At 35.5% G+C, this 19,989-nt stretch overlaps 1 protein-coding gene across 1 annotated transcript in view; it reads right to left on the reverse strand.

Annotated features, from left to right (window-relative positions):
• The window catches only part of LOC127876546 (phosphatidylinositol 3,4,5-trisphosphate 3-phosphatase TPTE2-like), a 99,742-nt gene extending 83,222 nt beyond the window's left edge, over nucleotides 1-16,520 (reverse strand). Inside the window, exon 1 of the mRNA XM_052421853.1 lies at nucleotides 16,173-16,520. The gene's annotated coding sequence lies outside the window, so the exon portion shown is untranslated. The remainder of the gene's footprint in view (nucleotides 1-16,172) is intronic.
• Between the last annotated feature and the right edge of the window lie 3,469 nt (nucleotides 16,521-19,989).

Below are 19,989 nucleotides of genomic sequence, written 5' to 3' on the forward strand. Positions count from 1 at the left end.
GCCGTTTCTTAGTGGAATGTAACCCTTTCTAGTGCAATGGTTTACTACAGTCTTCAAGTGTATCATATTTAAGGGATTCAGTAGTGAACACCTATTCATGCCCTACCATTATCTCCGCAAGGTAACACCCGAATAATGGTAAAAAGTGTAAAACATGCCTTCCTGTCAACTATGATATTTTTTTAGAGAGTACAGCCCTACATGAAGCGATCATTTAGTGTATTGTAACCTATAAGACAACGTTTACTGTTAACATCGCAAAAAATAAGCACTTCTCGATACTTATAAACCTATTTTCTATGTGCATGCCAATTTTCAGACCGATCTTTCACGTAGAAATGCTTGAAAATGCATTTTATTATAACGCCTGATAAGCCATGTGGCTTTCGCGTTCGGAGCTTTGATTTATAACGGGCGTTCAGGCGTAAAACGATTACCCTAAACAATTACAATCGGTCAAAATACTGGAATATTGTTACAAGCTATGTAGAAAAAGAAGTAAACAACTATTAAAACGTGTTCATGAGCTCTTTCAGCACAAATTGTTGCGATTTGAGATGCTCAAGACGAGTTTTTGTACGTTTTTTTTTTCTTATTTTCCTCTGAAAACGTATTTTTTTCTTAGAAACACACGATGCTCCTTAAATTCGTGACACAAACGCATTTATTCCGTGCAATTTGCCAAAACGCATCATATCTCACTAAAAAAATGATGATTTTCTGTAAATAAAGCTTCTTTGTGACTAGGCCTGGTTTTGCGTTTAGGTCATAATACACTAAATAGTTTCCCAATATAATTCAATGTAAAAGCGACAACTTTGAGCGAAAATAAATGCAACATTTTGCACATAGAGACCCCCATAACCATACCTTTTCTTAAAGGACATTCTAAGCGGAATCGATTTATGCAATAAAAAATATATGTCATGTACAATGCAAGAAAGAACTTGACACAAATCAAAATCGACTGTTTTTGCAACTTTTTTTTTCGGCCGTTTCTTAGTGGAATGTAACCTTTTCTAGTGCAATGGTTTACTATAGTCTTCAAGTGTATCATATTTAAGGGATTCAGTAGTGAACACCTATTCATGCCCTACCATTATCTCCGCAAGGTAACACCCGAATAATGGTAAAAAGTGTAAAACATGCCTTCCTGTCAACTATGATATTTTTTTAGAGAGTACTGCCCTACATGAAGCGATCATTTAGTGTATTGTAACCTATAAGACAACGTTTACTGTTAACATCGCGAAAAATAAGCACTTCTCGATACTTATAAACCTATTTTCTATGTGCATGCCAATTTTCAGACCGATCTTTCACGTAGAAATGCTTGAAAATGCATTTTATTATAACGCCTGATAACCCATGTGGCTTTCGCGTTCGGAGCTTTGATTTATAACGGGCGTTCAGGCGTAAAACGATTACCCTTAACAATTACAATCGGTCAAAATACTGCAATATTGTTACAAGCTATGTAGAAAAAGAAGTAAACAACTATTAAAACGTGTTCATGAGCTCTTTCAGCACAAATTGTTGCGATTTGAGATGCTCAAGACGAGTTTTTGTACGTTTTTTTTTCTTATTTTCCTCTGAAAACGTATTTTTTTCTTAGAAACTCACGATGCTCCTTAAATTCGTTACACAAACGCATTTATTCCGTGCAATTTGCCAAAACGCATCATATCTCACTAAAAAAATGATGATTTTCTGTAAATACAGCTTCTTTGTGACTAGGCCTGGTTTTGCGTATAAGACAACGTTTACTGTTAACATCGCGAAAAATAAGCACTTCTCGATACTTATAAACCTATTTTCTATGTGCATGCCAATTTTCAGACCGATCTTTCACGTAGAAATGCTTGAAAATGCATTTTATTATAACGCCTGATAAGCCATGTGGCTTTCGCGTTCGGAGCTTTGATTTATAACGGGCGTTCAGGCGTAAAACGATTACCCTAAACAATTACAATCGGTCAAAATACTGGAATATTGTTACAAGCTATGTAGAAAAAGAAGTAAATAACTATTAAAACGTGTTCATGAGCTCTTTCAGCACAAATTGTTGCGATTTGAGATGCTCAAGACGAGTTTTTGTACGTTTTTTTTCTTATTTTCCTCTGAAAACGAATTTTTTTACTTAGAAACTCACGATGCTCCTTAAATTCGTGACACAAACGCATTTATTCCGTGCAATTTGCCAAAACGCATCATATCTCACTAAAAAAATGATGATTTTCTGTAAATACAGCTTCTTTGTGACTAGGCCTGGTTTTGCGTTTAGGTCATAATACACTAAATAGTTTCCCTATATAATTCAATGTAAAAGCGACAACTTTGAGCGAAAATAAATGCAACATTTTGCACATAGAGACCCCCATAATCATACCTTTTCTTAAAGGACATTCTAAGCGGAATCGATTTATGCAATAAAAAAGATATGGCATGTAAAATGCAAGAAAGAACTTGACACAAATCAAAATCGACTGTTTTAGCAACTTTTTTTTTCGGCCGTTTCTTAGTGGAATGTAACCTTTTCTAGTGCAATGGTTAACTATAGTCTTCAAGTGTATCATATTTAAGGGATTCAGTAGTGAACACCTATTCATGCCCTACCATTATCTCCGCAAGGTAACACCCGAATAATGGTAAAAAGTGTAAAACATGCCTTCCTGTCAACTATGATATTTTTTTAGAGAGTACAGCCCTACATGAAGCGATCATTTAGTGTATTGTAACCTATAAGACAACGTTTACTGTTAACATCGCGAAAAATAAGCACTTCTCGATACTTATAAACCTATTTTCTATGTGCATGCCAATTTTCAGACCGATCTTTCACGTAGAAATGCTTGAAAATGCATTTTATTATAACGCCTGATAAGCCATGTGGCTTTCGCGTTCGGAGCTTTGATTTATAACGGGCGTTCAGGCGTAAAACGATTACCCTAAACAATTACAATCGGTCAAAATACTGGAATATTGTTACAAGCTATGTAGAAAAAGAAGTAAACAACTATTAAAACGTGTTCATGAGCTCTTTCAGCACAAATTGTTGCGATTTGAGATGCTCAAGACGAGTTTTTGTACGTTTTTTTTTCTTATTTTCCTCTGAAAACGTATTTTTTTCTTAGAAACTCACGATGCTCCTTAAATTCGTGACACAAACGCATTTATTCCGTGCAATTTGCCAAAACGCATCATATCTCACTAAAAAAATGATGATTTTCTGTAAATACAGCTTCTTTGTGACTAGGCCTGGTTTTGCGTATAAGACAACGTTTACTGTTAACATCGCGAAAAATAAGCACTTCTCGATACTTATAAACCTATTTTCTATGTGCATGCCAATTTTCAGACCGATCTTTCACGTAGAAATGCTTGAAAATGCATTTTATTATAACGCCTGATAAGCCATGTGGCTTTCGCGTTCGGAGCTTTGATTTATAACGGGCGTTCAGGCGTAAAACGATTACCCTAAATAATTACAATCGGTCAAAATACTGGAATATTGTTACAAGCTATGTAGAAAAAGAAGTAAACAACTATTAAAACGTGTTCATGAGCTCTTTCAGCACAAATTGTTGCGATTTGAGATGCTCAAGACGAGTTTTTATACGTTTTTTTTTCTTATTTTCCTCTGAAAACGTATTTTTTTCTTAGAAACTCACGATGCTCCTTAAATTCGTGACACAAACGCATTTATTCTGTGCAATTTGCCAAAACGCATCATATCTCACTAAAAAAAATGATGATTTTCTGTAAATACAGCTTCTTTGTTACTAGGCCTGGTTTTGCGTTTAGGTCATAATACACTAAATAGTTTCCCTATATAATTCAATGTAAAAGCGACAACTTTGAGCGAAAATAAATGCAACATTTTGCACATAGAGACCCCCATAACCATACCTTTTCTTAAAGGACATTCTAAGCGGAATCGATTTATGCAATAAAAAAGATATGTCATGTACAATGCAAGAAAGAACTTGCCACAAATCAAAATCGACTGTTTTTGCAACTTTTTTTTTCGGCCGTTTCTTAGTGGAATGTAACCTTTTCTAGTGCAATGATTTACTATAGTCTTCAAGTGTATCATATTTAAGGGATTCAGTAGTGAACACCTATTCATGCCCTACCATTATCTCCGCAAGGTAACACCCGAATAATGGTAAAAAGTGTAAAACATGCCTTCCTGTCAACTATGATATTTTTTTAGTGAGTACAGCCCTACATGAAGCGATCATTTAGTGTATTGTAACCTATAAGGCAACGTTTACTGTTAACATCGCGAAAAATAAGCACTTCTCGATACTTATAAACCTATTTTCTATGTGCATGCCAATTTTCAGACCGATCTTTCACGTAGAAATGCTTGAAAATGCATTTTATTATAACGCCTGATAAGCCATGTGGCTTTCGCGTTCGGAGCTTTGATTTATAACGGGCGTTCAGGCGTAAAACGATTACCCTAAATAATTACAATCGGTCAAAATACTGGAATATTGTTACAAGCTATGTAGAAAAAGAAGTAAACAACTATTAAAACGTGTTCATGAGCTCTTTCAGCACAAATTGTTGCGATTTGAGATGCTCAAGACGAGTTTTTATACGTTTTTTTTTCTTATTTTCCTCTGAAAACGTATTTTTTTCTTAGAAACTCACGATGCTCCTTAAATTCGTGACACAAACGCATTTATTCTGTGCAATTTGCCAAAACGCATCATATCTCACTAAAAAAAATGATGATTTTCTGTAAATACAGCTTCTTTGTGACTAGGCCTGGTTTTGCGTTTAGGTCATAATACACTAAATAGTTTCCCTATATAATTCAATGTAAAAGCGACAACTTTGAGCGAAAATAAATGCAACATTTTGCACATAGAGACCCCCATAACCATACCTTTTCTTAAAGGACATTCTAAGCGGAATCGATTTATGCAATAAAAAAGATATTTCATGTACAATGCAAGAAAGAACTTGACACAAATCAAAATCGACTGTTTTTGCAACTTTTTTTTTCGGCCGTTTCTGAGTGGAATGTAACCTTTTCTAGTGCAATGGTTTACTATAGTCTTCAAGTGTATCATATTTAAGGGATTCAGTGGTGAACACCTATTCATGCCCTACCATTATCTCCGCAAGGTAACACCCGAATAATGGTAAAAAGTGTAAAACATGCCTTCCTGTCAACTATGATATTTTTTTAGAGAGTACAGCCCTACATGAAGTGATCATTTAGTGTATTGTAACCTATAAGACAACGTTTACTGTTAACATCGCGAAAAATAAGCACTTCTCGATACTTATAAACCTATTTTCTATGTGCATGCCAATTTTCAGACCGATCTTTCACGTAGAAATGCTTGAAAATGCATTTTATTATAACGCCTGATAAGCCATGTGGCTTTCGCGTTCGGAGCTTTGATTTATAACGGGCGTTCAGGCATAAAACGATTACCCTAAACAATTACAATCGGTCAAAATACTGGAATATTGTTACAAGCTATGTAGAAAAAGAAGTAAATAACTATTAAAACGTGTTCATGAGCTCTTTCAGCACAAATTGTTGCGATTTGAGATGCTCAAGACGAGTTTTTGTACTTTTTTTTTTCTTATTTTCCTCTGAAAACGTATTTTTTTTCTTAGAAACTCACGATGCTCCTTAAATTCGTGACACAAACGCATTTATTCCGTGCAATTTGCCAAAACGCATCATATCTCACTAAAAAAATGATGATTTTCTGTAAATACAGCTTCTTTGTGACTAGGCCTGGTTTTGCGTTTAGGTCATTATACACTAAATAGTTTCCCTATATAATTCAATGTAAAAGCGACAACTTTGAGCGAAAATAAATGCAACATTTTGCACATAGAGACCCCCATAACCATACCTTTTCTTAAAGGACATTCTAAGCGGAATCGATTTATGCAATAAAAAAGATATGGCATGTAAAATGCAAGAAAGAACTTGACACAAATCAAAATCGACTGTTTTAGCAACTTTTTTTTTCGGCCGTTTCTTAGTGGAATGTAACCTTTTCTAGTGCAATGGTTAACTATAGTCTTCAAGTGTATCATATTTAAGGGATTCAGTAGTGAACACCTATTCATGCCCTACCATTATCTCCGCAAGGTAACACCCGAATAATGGTAAAAAGTGTAAAACATGCCTTCCTGTCAACTATGATATTTTTTTAGAGAGTACAGCCCTACATGAAGCGATCATTTAGTGTATTGTAACCTAGATGTTATCTATAGGTCTTTGGCAGAACGGACTATTGTTATGAAAGCGTCTCATTTATGTCATGATCATTCCAAGCGTTCATCATTGAGGTTACAGAATAGTAAACAATCTCTTGCACGACGGTTACATTGCATTCACTGCATTAAAGAAAACCGTCTCATACCATGATATCTTTTATCAGTCTTAATTCATTATTATAAAATTGATATGGTTTTTTTATGTTAAGAAACCAACATACATACACGCGTCGAAGCTATTCCTAACGTCACTAAAAAAACATATGTTCAATTGTTTACATTTGTGAAGCGCGTGGAATGATTCCATCTGCGTAAATGGGCAATAAATTAGTTCCAAAGAGTTGCATTAAAACTCGCAAGTTTTTGCTCGATTTATCGTACATTTAAAAGTCATGGTTCTTAATTTAATGCATGCGATGTTAAATATCAAATCAAATATACGTTGAATGCATTTGTTCGGTTTTATCTGTTTTATAGACAAAATGGAGGGCTGAGCCTTTCGAGTTGTATGTGAGAGCAAGGAACGACAACTCTGCGCGGAGATTGGCGAATAGTCATTCTTCATTCTATACATAGATGGTGACGTCACTTCGTTATTGTCAGTAAGACCGGTGTGTACACAATGGTCATTCTTTACATAGATGGTGACGTCACTACGTCAGTAAGACCGGTGTGTACACAATGCCACTATAGTCTCAAAATTTTTACATATAATTGATTGAGTTATGAATCCCTTGCTTACCCTATCAAATTTCCAAAAGATAAACCAAAAGATAAATGTAAATAAACATTTGGGTAAAACGTGATGATTTATATAGATAGTATAATGTAACCTCAAAATGAGCCACAACGTACCCCCAGGCGAATAAAATATACACAAAGGAACTGTGAATATTCTGTATATTTTGACGGCGAATAACACACAAACTATATGAGAAAATACTAATTGGTATGGTATCTTATCAAACGAATATCTTTTTAAAAAACGACATTCGTTGTAAATTGTTCAAACAAAAGTTGAAGACGGACGTTACTAAATTATCAGTTAATTAAAAAAAAAGAAACTTCTTAATGTGTTTCACTTGTTAATATTTTTCCGCCGTATGACAATTTAAATTTAAATTTAAGTCATTTAATTTATACACATACATATACAGCAAATGTCTATGCCAAGTCGCGGCACGTGTATCTGCTTATAGTATTTATGTAGACGTACTTTTCCGGTTTTTGTCCCAAAAAGACAAGAACAAAAAGAAAATGAAACGGAGATATTCGTCACATATATCAAGTCAGGCGATCATGTGAATGTAGACAACACGCGTATTTACAGAGACCAGTATGGCTTCTTTCCAAATAATAATAAACTCTCATTAAATTGTTTCAATAACGATCATTTCGTCGAGTTATTATGGAATAGCTTTATAGCTTGACGATTGTAGCCTCCCAGCACAGGTGGTTAGCGTGTGGCTATGATATTAATTAGTGAAAACATCATTTTGAATGATAAATAATCATATTATAACGAAAAATTAACTTTTCTGAAAAAAAAAATTTCACTATCAAATATATATATAACAAGGTATGCAACTCAAAATCACCCCAAAACGGGGTGCATCGCTTTGAACAGCCATATCTTCATCAATTGTGCAGCGATTTTCACGATCTCGGTCTTATTCAACGCAGAAATGAATTTCCTTTCTGGAAATGTATATGTCTTGCAATATTTTTACAAATGCTGGGTCAACTTTTAAGAAATAACACGATACACAACACGCATGACCCAGTTGACAGTGATCATGTATTCTTTATGAATGAAATCTCCAGTTGTAAAGACACACCTCCGCATTGGACCAATGAAATCACTCGTATGTTTAAAATGTCAGTTAGTTGAAATGTATGTAAACAAAGGTTTCAAACGGCGCTGGACAGTTAGTCTTGATGCAGAATGTAACGACAAGAACGGTAATAATGTTTTTTCATACGTTTTATTGAATTATGGTATCGAACTACATGAACTTTGTAGGGAAGTTGCCCTTTACTCCGTGAAGATTTCAGTCTTAAAGACAGCATGATCACTGTCAACTGGGTCATGCGTGTTGTGTATCGTGTTATTTCTTAAAAGTTGACCCAGCATTTGTAAAAATATTGCAAGACATATACATTTCCAGAAAGGAAATTCATTTCTGCGTTGAATAAGACCGAGATCGTGAAAATCGCTGCAAAATTTATGAAGATATGGCTGTTCAAAGCGATGCACCCCGTTTTGGGCTGATTTTGAGTTGCATACCTTGTTATATATATATTTGATAGTGAAATATTTTTTTTTTCAGAAAAGTTAATTTTTCGTTATAATATGATTATTTATCATTCAAAATGATGTTTTCACTAATTAATATCATAGCCACACGCTAACCACCTGTGCCTCCCAGTCCCCGAGTTATTGGAAAGAAATGGAGCGCAATTAAAAAAAAATCGTATAAAGTAAGTTTACGCACATCCGTACTGCGGTGAAATTAGCATTGCTTAATTAACACTTTAAAATCTTTGAAAGAATACATTAAATACGAGAAAGCAAATTTTCTTTGCATATTACAGTTCACAGGTGGGTAGCGTGTGGCTATGATATTAATTAGTGAAAACATCATTTTGAATGATAAATAATCATATTATAACGAAAAATTAACTTTTCTGAAAAAAATATTTCACTATCAAATAAATATATTATTATTTATCATTCAAAATGATGTTTTCACTAATTAATATCATAGCCACACGCTAACCACCTGTGTAACAGTTATGTTTTATGGGGAGAAAACTCATATAGGGTTAATAACGATTGATAACATATGATGACAAAGTTTTTCTTAAAATAACGCTGATACCGTCGCCTTTACTCGTTTATGTCCCAGAACCTTCAACGTTGTTATGGAAAGCCTTGACTGTCTTATACGCACAAAATGAACATTGTGTCCAAATAGAAATATATTTAGTCTTTTTGTCAATATATTAAGTCAATATGTCAATGTATTATGTCAAGCCACGCTTATATTGAGTCAACGAACCCATATATCATGTCGATGTGACCTTATATTATGTCAATACGCCATTATATGAGATGCATTTGTCAATATATTATGTTTTAACAGATTTAACAGGTCGCCGTTGTGTAAAGGATATGGTGTCCGCCTAGCGACTGGGAGGTCACGCGTTCGATCCCCACCAAGGGATCGTTCTTTAGATCTCCCCCATAGACACCTAGTACTGGTTCTAGTCTCAGGAAACGGACTCGAGAGCGTTTATATAAGCCTCAGGCTTTCGATGCAATCGAGCTAAAATAAATACGTTTAAACTAATATATTGTGTCAAACCATCCTTATATTAAGTCATTCTGTCATTATATTGGGTGCTTCTGTCAATATATCATGTGAAACCAACCATATATTAAGTCAATCTGTCATTATATTGGGTGCTTTTGTCATAATATTATGTCAAACCATCATTATATTGAGTCAAAGAACCAACATGTTGGTATTTGACAGAGTTGTATGCAGTGTTAAAAGACAAATTTGCCTGTAGACAATAAACTATAAACTGAGTACCAGTATATTTCTTTCGGGTAAAATGACATGAAACAAATCCTATTTGAATTCTGGGCCATTTGTCACAATATATTTTTTAAACGATATTCGGCGGTCGATTGCATCATTATAGTCCAAATTAGACAGCTTTATATAATTGTATGTAGTTTATTACAAAGGTGGTTAACGTTTGGCTATGATATTCATTATAACTAAAAACATCATTTTGAATGAAAAATAATCGAATTATAACGAAAAATCAACTTCTCTGAAAAAACAACAACACATATTTGTTCAGAGAAGTTGATATTTCGTTATAAGTTTAATATATTTTTCATTCAAAATGATGTTTTTACTAATTAATAACATAGCCATACGATTACCTCCTGTGGTTTGTCATAAGTCTTTCACAACTTCATAGACTTCAAGAAAGCTTTTGACCGCATGTGGCATGATGGCCTATGACATGTTATGAGATGATTTAACATTGATGAAGGGCTGGTGCAAGTCATTCAAGAACTCTACGGAAAAGCCATCAGTGCAGTTCTTCTAAATGGACAGCAGAGGGACTTCTTCAGGATATCAGTGGGCTTCCGTCATGGATGTCGGATTTCTCCCGTCCTGTTCAAACTTTTCCTTTAGTAATAATGCAGGAGACTCTCCATGACCACCACACCACTACCTCCAACGATGGAAGACCCATCTCCAACTTGAGATTCGCTTATGACACTGACCTCATGGCTGGCACCAGTAATGCACTTCAAGATCTCGCCAGCAGACTCTATGAAAGAGCAAGAGCATACGAGATGGAGGTCAGTGCGGAGAAGTCGAAGATCATGGTAAACAGCAAGACCAACACCAGTCCAGATATCAGCATTAACGGCGAGAAGCTAAAAGAAGCTTCAAGTACTTGAGCACAATCCTGTCCAAGGATGGTACTAGTACCGCTGAGGTACGAACAGAATTCTGATAAGAATAAGAATTGCCATGGCGACGGCAGCGATGGCAAGACTGAGCAGGTTTTGGGCAAGCAGTTCCATCAGCTTCCCCACGAAGTACATGCTCTACAAGTCCATCGTAGTCTCCAACCTACTCTACGGCTTCGAGACCTGGACGCTTCACGCGGACACAGAACGAACGATTTGGGCATTTGAACATAAATGTCTCCGAAGACTGCTCGACGTCTCCTAAACGAATCACAAGACCAACGAAAACGTCCGGACCATGACTGCAGCACTTATTGGTCCACAAGAGCCCCTCCTTGCGACCGTCAAACGACGAAAGTTAACTTGGTTTGGACACGTAAACAGGCACGACTCTCTGTGCAAGACTGTTCTCCATGGAACGCTAGAGGGAGGTCGACGTAGAGGCGAAGAAACGATTTTCATTTTATCATTACACTATACTTTTTTCTGACAATGCACATAAGTTGCATTTACCGACAGGGTTTCTTTCATTTCTTCCATAGAATTATTGTTATTTCATATATTGAAAACAATACTGGGTTTTCATCATAAAGCGTTTATCGATAGTCGTTTCTGCCTTCCCCTGACGATTTACTGACCGAGCACTTACCCGGAAATTCTGCGGGATGGAATGTAATGCGTAATTGTAACTGGGTAAAAATTTGCGTCCACGTGTCTATATGTCGTATGAACATGGAGAGTATATTGGGATTCCCATAAACTGAACAGTGCAACATTTTATACGACATTCATATGAAAAAGGTCTCAGTGCTGTGGTCAATGTTCATGGGGATTTCGCTCAAAACAGCAAATTCAATACATATATAAGGATTTATTTATTCGGGTCTATCGGCGGGAAATTATAAGCTGTTGATAATGGTCGTTAAAGGTGAAAAGCATGGGAAGACAGCTACTCAAAAAAGTAACTGCATACCCTTACCCATATTTCCATGTTTAATCGATCTCATTTGCTATTGTGCTACGGTTACACGTACAGAAACGTAGATTTATACCGCTCAATTGTATTGACACTGTCAATTTGACAGCATTACATTTCATGGAAAACATTTTCATAAAGGGGTGTTATGTGCGTGCTTTGCAGAAGAGATGTGGCAGTATTACATCATGGCCGTTCATCACGCGCACCACCTCTTTTTGCGACTCATTACTAAATGAATCAATAATACTTCCGAGGTGGCGCTTAAGTCCGGATGTTTTGAAATTTCACGGATAGTTCTTCAGTGTGAAAAGGTTTTATAGGAATTTCAACATATATAACAGTATTTAAAAAAAATCGGACAATGTAGTGCGATTACGCGAGTATTAAATTATCAACAGAACTACATAAACATACAATCACAACCCGAAAGAGATATAGCCAATGGCAGGCAGTCAGCGCGAAGGACAGGAGATGGCGCCAATGCAATATATTATGAACTAACAGCCTTACGACGATAACATCATCACATGACTTTCATTTGATATATAATGTTCATTTTTTGTATTTCTTTTAAATTTTGTAACGTTTATACGTAAACCCAACTCCATACAGATCATATACACATTTTAAAAACAGCATGCACTTATTTAAATATATAAATAACCAACTCAATTAAGAAGTCAGCGACCTCACTTAAACATATTGTACGATATATACCCATAATATGTAATACTCAATAAATCCAATAACTAAATTCTCAACATTCTCAAAATGTTCTTCTCCAACAAATGTTCATACAGTAAGGTAATTCACATGACGTTGCACTATTTTAAACGATGAGCTTTATCCCTAAATCCAAATGCTTAATTCACTCAAAGGTAAAGGTCAACAAATCTTAGTTAGTCTAAAATACGCCATTTTTTTCCACTAACAACTCCAAAAGATATGGATAGCTCTATCGCTCTGTTTTCGGTAACTTTCGGTTATTAAAAAAGATCGAACACTAAACTTGGAATACCACACAAAAGTATATGGTCGGCAACGAAAATTTACTGGAAACAAACGCCCGTGTAGTTGAAACAGTTAAAACACCAAATATTTAAAAGCAATTTTTGAGCATAAAGTTAAAACTTGGTTAAATCAATCAAGACCAGCATTTATGCATTTGACCTTATATATAGCGTATGCACCAATTAAGTATAGTGTTTTCTCTTAAATGAAGGAGATTCACCCTATAATTACGTTCATAAAGTAACGCGGATTTTATCAACAGCCTTATTTATCGTTTACAAGTTATTGCTAAGTTGATGTTGCTAAAGATTTGTCACATTAAACATACACTTTACTGATCATTATTACATCTTCAACAGATGCAAAATGTCTAACGTTAAATTTTAAACGTTAATAGCAGTGGTTTGATGTAGTTTTTTTATTTGGTGTACATTCGCTCGTCAAAAAGGCAAAACACTTCGATTTTCTTTTTCGTTTTTTAAACTGCATTACGCCACCCCTTATAAAGTTCAAAACACCTTTACTGCATCTGTACACGCCAACTGCATGCTTATATTTGGAAAATCTGGATGAATTATGGAACTTTCATATACCCCAGGGATGCACATAAACTGAACAAAAGCCAAGTGTGGGGGTGGTTTTGAAAAAATCAGTATATTTTTTAAAGCATGGAAAGACTACCTAAACATTTGCATGTTGTTCAGTGCAATGATGCTGATTAAGAAAATAATAGATGAGATTATATTTGGGTAGGTGCCCATTACGGGTGCGCTTCCTTAAGCGCACTATATTGCCTGCTTTTTAAAATAATGCGAAATACGTTGGGGAAAAAAACATATAAAACCTACTCAACCTGTTGAATTATCCGTCACATTTCAAAATTCCGGTCCATAACGCCATCTCGGACGTAGAATTGGCTAATTTATAAATGCATCGCAAAAGAGGCGGCGCCCTTGATTAATGGGCGTGATGTAATATTGCTACGTCTCGTCTGCAAAGCATGTATGAACTGTTTATTTATAGCTTTTTATGTTAACCATGAATGAACAGGAAGCGGCGACTCTGTCATAGATGTTCAGCGTTAATGCATTCGGATTAATTACAGAATTACCGGGAAAATTATGTGGAAATTAATGATGCTGGATTTGATACATATTAAGTGGTAAATTAGGCTAATTAGGTCAAATCTTGTCGAAAATATTATTGCTAGAGCAAGTGCAAAACCTGCAATGATAACCCATTTATTATTTTGGACACATCGGACATTGCGCCATTTGCGTATAATTTAGTGCGATTGACTTATAGTATTTGGTAACACAGATTGACTTATATAGTATTTGGTAACACAGATTGACTTAAATAGTATTTGGTAACACAGATTGACTTATATAGTATTTGGTAACACAGATTGACTTATATAGTATTTGGTAACACAGATTGACTTAAATAGTATTTGGTAACACAGATTGACTTATATAGTATTTGGTAACACAGATTGACTTAAATAGTATTTGGTAACACAGATTGACTTAAATAGTATTTGGTAACACAGATTGACTTATATAGTATTTGGTAACACAGATTGACTTATATAGTATTTGGTAACACATATTGACTTATATAGTATTTGGTAACACAGATTGACTTATATAGTATTTGGTAACACAGATTGACTTATATAGTATTTGGTAACACAGATTGACTTATATAGTATTTGGTAACACAGATTGACTTATATAGTATTTGGTAACACAGATTGACTTATATATTATATGGCAACACAGATTGACTTATATAGACTTTGGTAACACAGATTGACTTATATAGTATTTGGTAACACAGATTGACTTATATAGTATTTGGTAACACAGATTGACTTATATAGTATTTGATAACACAGGTTGACTTATATAGTATTTGGTAACACAGATTGACTTATATAGTATTTGGTTACACAGATTGACTTATATAGTATTTGGTAACACAGATTGACTTATATAGTATTTGGTAACACAGATTGACTTATATAGTATTTGGTAACACAGATTGACTTATATAGTATTTGGTAACACAGATTGACTTATATAGTACTCGGTAACACAGATTGAATTATATAGTATTTGGTAACACAGATTGACTTATATAGTATTTGGTAACACAGATTGACTTATATAGTATTTGGTAACACAGATTGACTTATATAGTATTTGGTAACACAATATTTTAGTATCCTCGTAACTTACTTATAAAAATGCAACACACATGTGCGTCTTTGAAACACTCGTGTCCATCAAGTATGCCATTGAATCTTATTTCTCAAAACAATTAATAGAAAGGAGAGCAAAGTGACGACTCATCACAATATACATTTAGTATACATACAGATGTAATGTACCACTACTAAAATATGTGCACGTTTCGCGTGTGATATTGCGACATGTAACGAAACAGAGTATTTCTCATACAAAGTTTAAATTACCATGGTATGTCCTGTCAAACTGCATGAGACCAATTTTTTTTGTCAGAATATACACGTTATACATGTACTTTTAACAGATTCATTAACGTCAGATATCGTTGTCCATGTGTTAAAATCGACAGTTGACAATTGTACGATGTTTGCGGGTTATACGATCGCTTGTCGTTTTAAATGTCGCGTGTCGTGTATTGCGGCGCTTTGAATGTCCTTGTCGCCCTTTGAAAACGAAACACGACGATCAAATTTAGCGACGCACGACACGAAACGCGACATTTTACAAAAAAGCGACAATATAAGACAACAATCTATTTTTGATGCTACTTTTCCTGGCAGACTGTTAAAACTATACAATTGTCTTGTTAAAAAATCCTATACATAATGTTGTTTTTTTTCATCAGGAGATATTTATTCGGGACACTAATTTAAAACCCTTAAACATAAACTGTTATACATGTATTCACTTTTTGCATTCTAACAAATAAACAATAACCATGACGAAATAAAGTACATGTATAAATCATTTACACTCAAAACACTTGATAAAATACATGCCCGCTCATACTATGGTTGTCATTTGCTTCGTTGAAGAACGGGTGATATTCGAGTGATATTCGATTTGCAAATTGTAAAATGCTGTTGTGACACGTATATTTTTGGAATTATTTTTGTTGTTGCATTGACGCGAACCATACTTGCTCGTTCTGCCATTTAATCTTTGAAGCACGCATTCTTGACGTTTGCATGGTGGTCTGTATAATGAATAACTGACACGGTGTTCGCCTAGCTATCGTGTGGTCTTGGGTTCGATCACAACTAGGGGAGCATTCTCGAGATCATCTCTTATGACACTTAGTAATGGTTACACGCAGAAAATTGATAGTGTATAAATAGCCAGATTTTTTCGCGTAATTATGCTTTTATAAAATACATGTACTTACCTTTCAAACGCTAATATTCCATTTTACTCTGACATAGGATTCGCACTATAGCGCGTAACGGTCTAATGCTAGTATTTTATTCCCCACTTTCATACGAGTTATTCCCAATCTACTCGTTTATTTGCGCAATATCGTATGGCATTCAGCAAATCAGAAAGTCAATACGCGAACAAAGAGTTCCTCATCATCGAAAAAGCAGTTACTGAAACATTCAGATTGTCAATTAAGTTGATGAATAATATATACATTCCCTACGGAGTACTGCTTTTTTATTGATATGCCGTTCATCCAATTTGAAATGTGCAACAAAAAACAACTTATCGCAACCGCTTTAGTAATTATACAGACTAAAAGGTGTAGAAAATGCCCGCTCATGTACATGCACATATCAATGACTAGATTGCACGGGATATGGTACAAAATATAAACCTGAACGGGAATATTATACTGATTATGTTACTGTGCTCCAACAATAGTATTTCAGCGCCTTGCTTTGGTTAACACTCGTTGACATACTAGTATGCGTATACTTGCATAGTTTAGGGTTTAGAATTTCAAATAAACGTAACGATAAATAACTATGTAGAGAAAATATGTCCAATATTCGTAACCAGTTAGCTAAAGATTCATAATTGGTTTGCGTGTATAATTCAATTTGCAATGTAAATTGTGTAAATGAAATTTTTTTTGCAAATTACCGCGCCACCCACAGAGGTATAATCGTGCGATTTGACACGTTCTGTCAAATTTTATCAATTACTTCTTCTTTGCACTAATGTGTTACTGCTTTGCGTTTCATCAATGAAGCCTGGGCCACAACCGGCTGCCTCAGACGCAGGCCGCATACCAAACGCAAGATTGTGAGATCATTGGACAAACGCAAGCGTTTGATGAAAACTTGTGCAATACGCACGACGGTCGAAGCACGCGTGTAGATGTTCAAAACAAATACAGTGGGTCTGCTTATGCTGCGTTAGACGTGCGCACATCGCTCGTCAGACGTACGTCGGTTCTTGCGTTAAGGTGCGTTCATCATGCGATGTTCAACCCTATGGTGTACGAACTGGTCCAAAACTATTCTAAACTGTCCCGGACGGGACGGTTTAGGAAAGTTTTGAACCGTTCGTGCGCATATTCCGTCCGGGACGGTTTAAACTGTCCGATACGATGTTATTGCTGGACAGTAGTACTTTTTTTTATAAGGATAATACTTTTTCAAGAAAGCAATTGACAAAACTACCGCAAGCAAAGCCGGAGATTGAAAATGTTCCGAATAAGTTAAAGAATTACTGTTTTTTTTTATAATTGATTTTTTAACCTTGTGATAAAATATACTGGACCTCAAAGAAATTGAATTTCATCATTCTTATTTGATTATTTGTTTTGAAATTCTAGCAATGACAAGAAAAGCAATAAATGATTTTTCTTCTATACTTGTTATTTGCACTTTAAATTGGTTTGAAATTATTTGTTGTTTTAAATGGTATATCAACAAAGTGTTGTAATCCTTCATTATGTCAGATTCTAATTGGTTGATTGACTCCTCTTCAAAACCTTCGCTTTACTATAATTTACGCCAGGAAACCGTCCCGGACGGTTTCCTAAACTGTATCGGACGGTTTGTTATCCACATAATAAAACGCCCGGTACGGTTACAGACGCACGAGCGGTTCAAAAGTATGTAACTGTCCCATACAGTTTAGTTAACCGTCCCGGACGGTTTATAAACCGTCCCGGACGGTTTAGAATAGTTTTGGACCAGTTCGTACACCATACAACCCTTCCTTCGGCTGTCGCCCGTCTGAATCGGGTATTCCATATGCATTCTGTGATCCGCGAAGATATGTCCGCTAGTCCGCGATTTGGCATTTACCGGTACGTGAATTCAATCGTTTTGTTGGGTCTGTATATAATAAGTTTTGTAGTCGTGAACGCTCGAACCAAAATATGTATGATACAGCGAACCGAAATTCAAAATGTATGTATGGAATAGACATTTCGCTTGCATGTAACCTTATTATTCTAATCACTGGCGTAATCTTATCATGATAGAAGAAAAAACACGTCTGAATAGAGTTACTGATTAGATAAATCTATGCCAGATACACTTATAAGATTTAAACATGAGGTAAACAACAAAAGGACGCACGGACGGATGTCAACATTTTAAAGCTTGTGATGACATAAACATTAGTACCGGAAACTCCATCTATGGAACGCCATTACTGACTTCATATGACTGTTGTCGTTGTTTGCAGTACACTAATTTTCAGTGGAATATACATTATTCTTTGTGCAATTTTTTTTACGTTTGGTACATTCGTCATTGTTTGCAGTAGTTAAAGCATTACGCGAAGTAGTAACAACATTATGTTCTGTCCAAACTTCTTGACGTTCTGTACATTTAACATTATGTGTAGTAGTTTTAGCATTATGCGCTGTGCAAACGTCTTTACGTTAAGTTCATTCGTCATTACTTGCAGCAGTTACATCATTATGTGCAGTAGTAACAACATTACGTGCTGTGCAAACTTCTTTCCGTTCGGTACATTCGTCATGACTTATTATGTGTAGTAGTTTTATCATTATACGTCTTTACGTTCGATACATTCGTCATTACGTGCAGCAGTTACATCATTATGTGCAGTAGTAACAACATTACGTGCTGTGCAAACTTCTTTCCGTTCGGTACATTCGTCATGACTCATTATGTGTAGTAGTTTTATCATTATACGTCTTTACGTTCGGTACATTCGTCATTACGTGCAGCAGTTGCATCATTAAGTGCAGTAGTAACAACATTACGTGCTGTGCAGACTTCTTTCCGTTCGGTACATTCGTCACGAATGTACCAAACGTAAATACGTTTGCACAGCGCATAATGATAAAACTACTACACATAATGTTGAATGTACCGAACGGAAAGAAGTTTGCACAGCACGTAATGTTGTTACTACTGCACATAATGATGTAACTGCTGCACGTATGGACGAATGTACCGAACGTTAAGACGTTTGCACAGCGCATAATGATAAAACTACTACACATAATGTTGAATGTACCGAACCTAAAGAAGTTTGCACAGCACGTAATGGTGTTATTACTGCACATAATGGTGTAACTGCTGCACGTAATGACGAATGTACCGAACGTAAAGACGTTTGCACAGCGCATAATGATAAAACTACTACACGTAATGACGAATGTACCGAACGGAAAGAAGTTTGCACAGCACGTAATGTTGTTACTACTGCACATAATGATGTAACTGCTGCACGTATGGACGAATGTACCGAACGTTAAGACGTTTGCACAGCGCATAATGATAAAACTACTACACATAATGTTGAATGTACCGAACGTAAAGAAGTTTGCACAGCACGTAATGGTGTTATTACTGCACATAATGGTGTAACTGCTGCACGTAATGACGAATGTACCGAACGTAAAGACGTTTGCACAGCGCATAATGATAAAACTACTACACGTAATGACGAATGTACCGAACGGAAAGAAGTTTGCTTAGCACGTTATGTTGTTACTACTGCACTTAATGATGTAACTGCTGCGCGTAATGACGAATGTACCGAACGTAAAGACGTTTGCACAGCGCATAATGATAAAACTACTACACATAATGAGTCATGGCGAATGTACCGAACGGAAAGAAGTTTGCACAGCACGTAATGTTGTTACTACTGCACATAATGATGTAACTGCTGCACGTAATGACGAATGTATCGAACGTAAAGACGTATAATGATAAAACTACTACACATAATGAGTCATGGCGAATGTACCGAACGGAAAGAAGTTT

This window comes from Dreissena polymorpha, chromosome 4 (assembly GCF_020536995.1).
Source record: "Dreissena polymorpha isolate Duluth1 chromosome 4, UMN_Dpol_1.0, whole genome shotgun sequence".
NCBI lineage: Eukaryota > Metazoa > Mollusca > Bivalvia > Myida > Dreissenidae > Dreissena > Dreissena polymorpha.